General features: G+C 45.1%; 1 pseudogene; it reads left to right on the forward strand.

Moving 5' to 3' along the window:
* Positions 1-898: 898 nt before the first annotated feature.
* LOC119279722 lies at positions 899-5,388 on the forward strand (annotated as a pseudogene).
* The last annotated feature ends 3,770 nt before the right edge of the window (positions 5,389-9,158 follow it).

Below are 9,158 nucleotides of genomic sequence, written 5' to 3' on the forward strand. Positions count from 1 at the left end.
CACTGCCACCGTGCTCCTCACCTAGCCGCCACCGCTACCTCCCCAGGCCGCCATCGCCGGTCTTCTTCCTGGTCCACAGCGACTACCTTGATACCGGATACCCCAACACGACATTGACCATCGCATCCCCCGCACGGGCTAGCTCGACCACGACTACACCACCATACGTTCTCTGCTACCTCGATATCGGCATAAAGAGATACCACCTTGCTTGAGCAACCTCTTCGGTTTTCGTCCCAGGCACGTCTTTCGCGATGCATCGACATTTCGCCGGTGGGGGGGGGGGGGGGATGTCCGTTGGCTTATCTTCGGATTATTCTCTAGTCTCACCGTCTGCGTTGCTATCATTGTGAATGCGGTTGAATATTAAGTATCGTGCTTATTTTCTATATTCACTTATATTTCAAGTTAATCAAGTTAATCATGTACTGCAAACCGCGAACTGACCTGTGGTTGGTTGGTTAGAGGGCCTGTGGTATCCCCGGCCCACCAGGATTCAAGCACTGGTGCTCGCATTTATTCCTGAATTTATTTCAGGATTTCCGGCAATACCCATTCAGTGGGAGGAAACGTTCCCGTCGACGACGAGGTGCCTACGGTGACTTCGTAAATTTCAAGATGATATGCCGGCTCAGTCTTTCGGAGGTGCTCATAGGGGTAGGGTTTGCGTGTGTGCGTTTATAGGAATGAGTGTATGCGCGTGTTTATGAGCGCTTGCGTCTGTATCGATGTTAAAAAAAATCATGTACTGCGAACCAACCTATACGTGGCAAGTGTGCTTGAGCCTTCCGGTGTCTTCGGTTGGCTCTGTACGTGGCGTGTAGTTGTCCTCCCCTGAAATCCCCTTTGTGTTCTCCTCTCACTCTCCGTCTAGGACGAGTCAGAACGAAGGCGTCACATGACCCAAGCAAGCCGTCGCATCGACCAGGACATGCCCAGGCCAGAGTGCTCACCCTCCTCGTCGGCCCCGTACTCAGGTCTGTCTGTCGCCGGGTTGGGACGTTGAATTCTGTTTCTTACGTTTGGTAATACTTCCTTTTTGCGGGATACGGTTGGTAATACTTGTTGTGAGACATATAGGAGCCGATGTGGTCGACGACGTGGGGCGAGACGAAGGGCGGCATCGCGTGCTTCTCGATGCCGCCATCGATGGCAAGCTCAACCTCGTTGCCAGTACGTGCCGAAAATGCCTTCAACTAACCTTATCTTGCACTAATCGACTAATAACCCATCTAACATTGGGACTTGAAGCGGTGACGGCGGAGTTGAAGGCGCTGGGCGGCACCGGCGTCTGGTCGACGACCGGCCAACGGGCGCTGCACCTGGCCGCGGCCAACGGCAAGGGGGACGTCTGCCGCTACCTTGTCGAGGACCTCGGCTTCCCCGTCGATGTCCCCTCTGACTCAGGCGAGAGCCGCGAGACACCACTATTTCTGGCGGCCACTTTCAACCACGCGGCGACTACGACATAGAGGGTGCTTGGATACAAGGGACTATTTTTAGTCTGACTAAAAATAGTCTCTTTTAGAGGCTAAAGTTCCAAGCACCCCTGACTAAAAAGAGGCTAGGACTAGTCTTGAGGCTAAAATCTTTTAGTCATGGAAAACCTACTAAAATATGTATTAGCTCTCTCTCTCCTCATTTAATTCCTCTTCTTAGTTTTGGATTGGAGGGTTTGGAGGATAATAAATGCTCAATAACTAGATTTTAGTCTCTTTACTATTTGGATCCAAGCATGGGTGAGACTAGCAAGTTTTAGTCCCACTACTTTTAGTCATGGGACTAAAGCGTATCCAAGCATGCTCATACCTCCTGGACCGCGGTGCAAGCCCACGCGCCCCAGATCGCGACGGGGAAACACCACTCCATTGGGCTGCTTACAACGGTAGGTGCGTCGTTGGCCTCGAGCGCATTGAATCGCATTTACGGCTAGATCGCGCGCATGTGAGGTTAACGAATTGCCGCTGTCGTCCGTACTGAAGGGAATCACGAGCTGGCGTTGCTGCTCCTGGACAGAGGCGCCGACGTGGGCGCGGCGAACCCCGGGGGCACGGCGCTGCATGTCGCCGCCCAGCGGGCGCATCCGGAAGTCGTCCGCGTCCTGCTTCGTGGCGGTGCTGATGTACGTGCGGCCGCTCTTGCTCTTGGGTGCTGTTTTTCAAGGCTGAGCGCTGACCAGTTTGCAACTTTGCAGCCGAATAAGGTTGTCAACCGTGTCTTCACGCCGTTGGTTTCGTCGCTGCTTGGTGGCTCTGTGGAATGCATGAAGCTGCTCATTCAGGTGCTGCGTTACTTTTCATCTGCTAATTGATCTACGAGTTTCTGCGAATAGCATACTAAATCATAGTCCTTTGATCATGGTTGTTCTTTAGTAGTAGAGCCTGCAATTACAACGCTTGGGTCCATTTCCCTAGAATTTCCTCATGAACTGCGCATATCAAATTCCCATGTTCCAAACAGGGCCTAAGTGTCGCTGTATTGAAACTGCTGTGGAAATGTTGACTAGGCTGGGGCTAATGTTCATGCCGGTGGATTTAAAGGAACGACCCCTCTCTTATTAGCATGCAGCCGCCGTGGCAATATCCGATTTGTCAAGTGCTTGCTGGAAGCCGGAGCAGATCCAAACGCTCATGACGAGGTGAGCACACTAAACCTCTTTTATTGCCACTTTTCATCTTCTCTTCAAGTACATATACTACCCCTGAACAAGAATGTTTCCCAGAATCTCATTGTCAATTCTTTTTTGTCAATTCTTACCCCTGAACAAGAATGTTTCCCAGAATCTCATTGTTTATGTACTCTCTAACAGCTTGGTAGGTTGCCAATAGAAATTGCCGCGGTCCATGCTGAAAGAAAAGTTATTCAAATTCTGTTCAATGTGACTCGAAATCCTCAAACGATGCCTGTCTGGAGTGTTAATTTCGTACAGAGATACGTAAACTCTGCTGCTTACCAGGAGCGGGTATGTGATAATACCTTTTAGTTAGTAGATAGTAGTACTCCCTTTGTTCACAAATATAATATGTTCTATTTTTTTTTGTGTGAATCAGATGTATATAGACACGTTTGTGTGTTTGTTCACTCTTTTCTGTATGTAGTCCAAAACATCATACTCCCTCCGTCCCAAAATTCTTGTCTTAGATATGTCTAGATACTGATGTATCTAATACTAAAACGTGACTTGATACATCCGTATTTAGACAAATCCAAGACAAGAATTTTGGGACGGAGGGAGTATATATTTGTGAGCGGAGCGAGCACTAATTAACATCTCATGAACCCTGCAGGAGGGTCTTGTTTTTATTAGTTTCCATGCACTTGAAATGTGGCTGATTGGCCTTACTCTTATCACCACTCCATGGTTATCTGGTATTTGATTGCCATAAAACTAGTTTATTGGCTTTATAGGTGATAAAAGAATCTTGTATAAGGAAAGATGAACTAAAACTGCAAGGGGACAAGGCCATGAAAATCATGGACTACAATGCGGCGGCTACTCTGTACAGCATGGTAACTTCTATTTTCGTGTTGACTATGTATGCACATGCTCGGTTTCAAATGCTCTCCATTTTGATCTTTCGTATCGGGAGTAAAGTCACTATGTTTTATAGATGATAGAAGTTAAATTACAAGAGTGCCGTCCCGGATGCGAACATTCAGAAGCGGGGTACAACACGCTCAACACCAACACGCTCACAAATCGTTGTAATCCACCAACACCAACCCCTGCGAGTCTCCATTCTGTGATCTCATCTAGCACCATGGAGGAGAGGGCTTGCGCCGTCTTCTGTTGGTCGTTCCTGTTGAAAACCCTGGCATTCTGCTGTTTCAAAAGAGCCCAAGCCACTGCCGTGATCAAAGTGACGAAACCTCTTCGGTCAGCTCTCCTGAACCTCCTATGCTCCCTAAGCCACCATTCTGCAACGGTCCCTCGGCTCATCCTCGCGATCGGCCGTCCTCACAGGTTGGGTCGTCATTGTGTTTTTGGTGTGGTCCACTATCTTTTGTTGGGATGTTCTTGTCGGGTTCAATTGTGGTGTACAAGCGTCAGGAGTTACGTTTGTAGTATGTTGGGAGATTTTGGCGGGTTGCAGGTGTACTCATGGGGTCTCATGATTGGTGAGTTGTCCAATTATGGTATGATTGTATTGGTTTTAGCCCGGTTTTCCGTAAATTAACTGGGCAATTATCTTCTTAATTAATCGATGAGGCAATTCTTTTTCCTCCGTTTTGAAAAAAAAAACCCTCCGATCTCGTAGGACAGTGCGCTTCGAGTGTGAGTAGCTCAAACACCTTGTACCACACTTCCTGTGCATAGGTGCAGTTTGCTAGGATGTGGTCAACGTTGTCTTCTGCCTGGATGCACGTGTAGGCACTATGAAATTGTCAATGCATATATCCCTGCACAATATTTCTTCCCCCTGTTATTTTATTGAACTACTCAATTTTTTTTGTTAGATGCGGAAACAGCTTAGTTCAATTCAATACATATGGTTCAGATCTATGTTTTCGAAATTCTGACACTGAAAAAAACAATTTTTTTTGACATTTAGGCACTGAAGTTCGATGACGCAGATGCCACCTTGTATTCAAACAGGAGCCTCTGTTGGCTGCGCCTTGGTGAGGGCGACGAGGCTCTTTCGGACGCCCGGGCCTGCACCAGGATATCTCCTGAGTGGGAGAAAGGCTACTACCATCAGGGGATGGCCTTCCACTTGCTACAGGTGAGCAAGAAACTGGTATTTGCGGCCGGAAACTAGCTGCAGAAGTTCAGATTTAGCAGTCATATACTCTCCCATGGCTTGCTGTGCTGTACCTGTATTCTTAGCTCATCGAGGTGGCTTCTCATTCGCCCTTGTGTTAGGATTACGTTTGCGCTTGTGGCGCGCTTATTGAGGCACTGAAGCTTGATCCGGAGAATCCGCAGTTTGTCAACGCCCTCCGGTACCCCACTGCATTAGTGTTCTCTCGTGGTTAGCGATAAAAGCCAGCATCAACAAACGTATGTGCGTGATGTATCATGTTCAAACTTCTGCAGGGATGCCTTGGAACGAGCGAAGTGTTCGTCACGGTAGGAGGAAGGGATGCAAGGCAGAATTCTGGTCCTGCCTGGGCTGTGTGATCAAAACAGTAGCTGATGGCGGAGCATCGCGGAAAGTAAGTTGTGGCGCGAGTGGAAGGCTGTTTAGTTTTTTGGTTCCTGGTTGCTCTGCGGTTTGTTTCGCGTGCGGTGTGTAAAGTGTATTAAGCGCCTACGACAGACAGGATGAGAGAGTGAGTGAGTGAGGGAGGGAGGGAAAGAGAGAGAGAGAGAAAGAGATTACTTCTCTGCTCTGTTTATATGTGCGATGATGTTTATCTGTGCGATGAGACTTTTGGAATTCCCTATTGGACGCACGTTTTGTCAAAGTGTCGACCTTTTTTTTTTTTTTGAGGCAAAGTGTCGACCTTTCGTGCAAAGTAATGATTTGTTTTTGCATTTTTCCAGAAATTCCATACTACTGGTCCAGTTACCGAACGATTGGGCTTCATGGGCCTAAATATTATGTTGCTGTTCGGCCCCAATGTTGCCACCAAGCTTCCAGGGGAGCAACTCGCAACGATCAGCGCCACTTGGCGCACTCTCAGCCATTCGCCACGTGTTGCGCTCTGGACGCTCCCTCCGGATTTTAATTTTTTTTTATTTTTCCGCACGTGTTTTCGGCTTTTTAAACGGATTTTTTCCGGATTTTTTTGACGTTTTGGTTTTCTATCGGTCTTCCTTATCTTTTTGAAAAAAAAATCAAAAAAAAATAACTTTTTTGTGCAAATAACGCATTTTTTTCGAGAGTCACGGTTTTGTTTTCGCGAGAGGCACGGTTGTGCTTTCGCGAGAGGCACGGCCGTGCCTCTTGGAAACAGAAAAAACGTGTTTTTTGTTTTTTTTTCTTTCGCGAGAGGCATAGTTTTGCTTCTGCGAGAGGCACGGTTATGCTTTCGTGAGAGGCACGGGCGTGCCTCTTTCATAAAGGGAAAAACGCGTTTTTTGTTTTTTCTTCTTTCGCGAGAGGCACGGTTTTGCTTCCGCGAGAGGCACGGGCGTGCCTATTTCGGGAAGGGGAAAAACAGGTTTTTTTTCTTTCGCGAGAGGCACGGTTTTGTTTCCGCAAGAGGCACGGTTGTACTTTCATGAGAGGCACGGACGTGCCTCTTTAGAAAAGAAAAAAAATGTGTTTTCTGTTTTTTTTCTTTCTTGAGAGGTACGGTTCGTGCCTCTTTCGGAAAGGTAAAAAAACTGTGTTCCTTGTTCGGTTTTTTCGTCCGGTTTTTTTCGTGAAATAAAGTTCGTCAAAACCTATCAACATGGGATCTAGTTTTGAAGATCTCGACGCGAGGAATCCAACATCGGAAGCGGTTCGAGATTTGGACGCACGGTTTAAAAGATAAAACATTTTGAATAAACAGATCTACGAAAAAAGGGAAAACTCCCAGGTTGCGACAAGTGGCGCCCATGCAGCGCGCCACTTGTCGCAACCTGGAAAAGTTGGAATGATCTCTGTGAGGAATACTCCTCAACTAGTGATTTCGATGCTCACCTAAGGACTATGTACGACTGATATGGAGCAGTACCTATGAAAGTACAATCTAAAAAGCTCGTGGGCCGGCCCAGTAAGACACTGCTACGAGCGCCAGTTGGCAAGATGGCGCTGAAGGCGGGGAGTAGGAGCTCCCACTCAACAACACCAGCAGAGCAGCCATCAAAAAAGAACACCAGACGAGAAGCTATCGACGAGAGCTCCTGCTGGACGCTCACCTAAGGACTATGTACGGCTGATATGGGGCACTACCTATGAAAGTACAATCTAAAAAGCGGCTGGTCCGGGGGTTTCAACTTTTTCAACATTTCTTGGTCAAAAATGTGAACAATTTCCTTTTAAATGCGACCAATGTTTGGAAATCTTAAATCTTTCGAATATTCATTCTTAAAACATGAACAATCTTTAAAATTGTGAACAAATTTCGAAAATCTGAACAACTTTTTCAACGTGAATCTTGTGCGTTGCAACTTTTTTTTAGGAATTTTTGTTCGCTGGCATTACACGCTTGTGGGCCGGCCCAGCAAGACGCTGCTGTGAGCGCCAGTTGGCTAGATGGTGTTGAAGGCGCGGAGTAGGAGCTCCCACTCAACAACACCAGCTGAGAAGCTATTAAAAAATACACCAGCGGAGAAGCTATCAACGATAGCTCTAGCTGGACGCTCACCTAAGGACTATGTACGGCTGATAGGGAGCACTACCTATGAAAGTACAATCTAAAAAGCGGCTGGTCCGGGGGTTTTCAACTTTTTCAACCTTTCTTGGTCAAAAATGTGAACAATTTCCTTTTAAATGCGACCAATGTTAGGAAATCTTAAATCTCTCGAATATTCAGTCTTAAAACATGAACATTTTCTAGAATTGAGAACAAATTTCGAAAATCTGAACATTTTTTTGAACTATGAACAATTTTCAAAATAGAAAAATACTCGCTGGACATTTTATTAGTATACAATGAACATTATTCAAATACAGAATGAGCATCTTATTAGTATACCATGAACATTATTCAAATACACCTGAACATTTTTAAAAAATACGATGAACTTTTATTGAAATGCACTTAAACAAACTTTATATACACGATTAACATTTTTTGAAATGTACGGTGAACATGCTTCTTCAATATGGTGAACAAAAAATACAATTCCGAACTTTTTTGAAACATGAACTAAATTTGAAAGCATGAACAAAATTTGGAAAACATGAACAAAATTTGGAATTGCAATTTTTTTTCTGAAAATTCAAACGATTTTTGAAAGTTCTAAACATTTTTTAGAATACTAAATTTATGAATAAAACAAAAGTGAAAAACAGAAAAAGTAGAAAAAGAAAAGAAACGGAAGAAATAAGCAGAAAAAAGGAAACAAAATAATAATAATGAAGAAAACCGAAAAACCCTGTACTACAAAACAAAACAGGAAAAAACCGGTTTGGAGAACGTTCTTGAAAGTTCCCAAAACCAGTTCCTCGCTACAATCTGGGCCGGCCCATGTTGGTCGTTCGCTTCAGGGAAGCTATGCCTATTTGAGGCTAACGGGCGTCATATAGGATCCAGCGCTATCAACAAGACAAAAGCTTATGATAGTGTTTATTGTAGCCTAGCTAGAGGCCCAGCGCTTAGTAATCATCTTCAAATCTGCGATCCATGAACACTTTGTGCTACCTTCATTCTTAAATATAAGACTGTTGGGGCAGTACTTTGCTGTTACACACCGCATGACCCATTTCGTGGGGGAATTTTTTTACGGTGTATTACGATATAGCGGAGCACGTGTATTATATATGCGATCTAGAGGATGAGGTTAATGGGGCCTTTTTAAAGTCCAAGGGTATTTTCAACCTAAAAATTGTTTAACTTTAATTGGTCCAATTAAGTCCAGGGGTATCCCCATCGTAAATTTTCCAATTAACTTAATTTCATTAACATTGCACTTAATTATAACACCACGTCATCGTGCGTGGTCATTTGAATTTGGGTTCGAGCGGTTTGTCATCTCCTCTCAAGCCCTAGTCTCCGGCGAACACATCGCCGCCGCGCGCACTCGTCGTGGAACTCCCTCCTCCTGCTACTCCCCCTCCATTGCACGTGACCCTGTCGGGTTATTGCGGCGTGATAACCTACAAGTATAGGGGATCAATTGTACTCTTTTTCGATAAGTAAGAGTGTCGAACCTAACGAGGAGCTAAAGGTAGAACAAATATTCCCTCAAGTTCTATCGACCACCGATACAACTCTACGCACACTTAATGTTCGCTTTACTGAGAACAAGTATGAAACTAGAAGTACTTTGTAGGTGTTGTTGGATAGGTTTGCAAGATAATAAAGAGCACGTAAATAAAAGCTAGGGGCTATTTAGATAAAGGAGCAATAAAGTTAGTATAGGAGTGTGGAAAAGTGGTGGTAGGAGTTGCAGAATTGTCCCTAAGCAATTGACTACTTTACTAGACCGATATCAAGTTTTATGTGGGAGAGGCCACTGCTAGCATGTCATCCCTGACTTGAAATTCTATGCACTTATGATTGAAACTATTATCAAGCATCCGCAACTACTAACGTTCATTAAGGTAAAACCCAACCAT

Source organism: Triticum dicoccoides, chromosome 3B (genome assembly GCF_002162155.2).
Source record: "Triticum dicoccoides isolate Atlit2015 ecotype Zavitan chromosome 3B, WEW_v2.0, whole genome shotgun sequence".
NCBI classification, from domain to species: Eukaryota; Viridiplantae; Streptophyta; class Magnoliopsida; order Poales; family Poaceae; genus Triticum; species Triticum dicoccoides.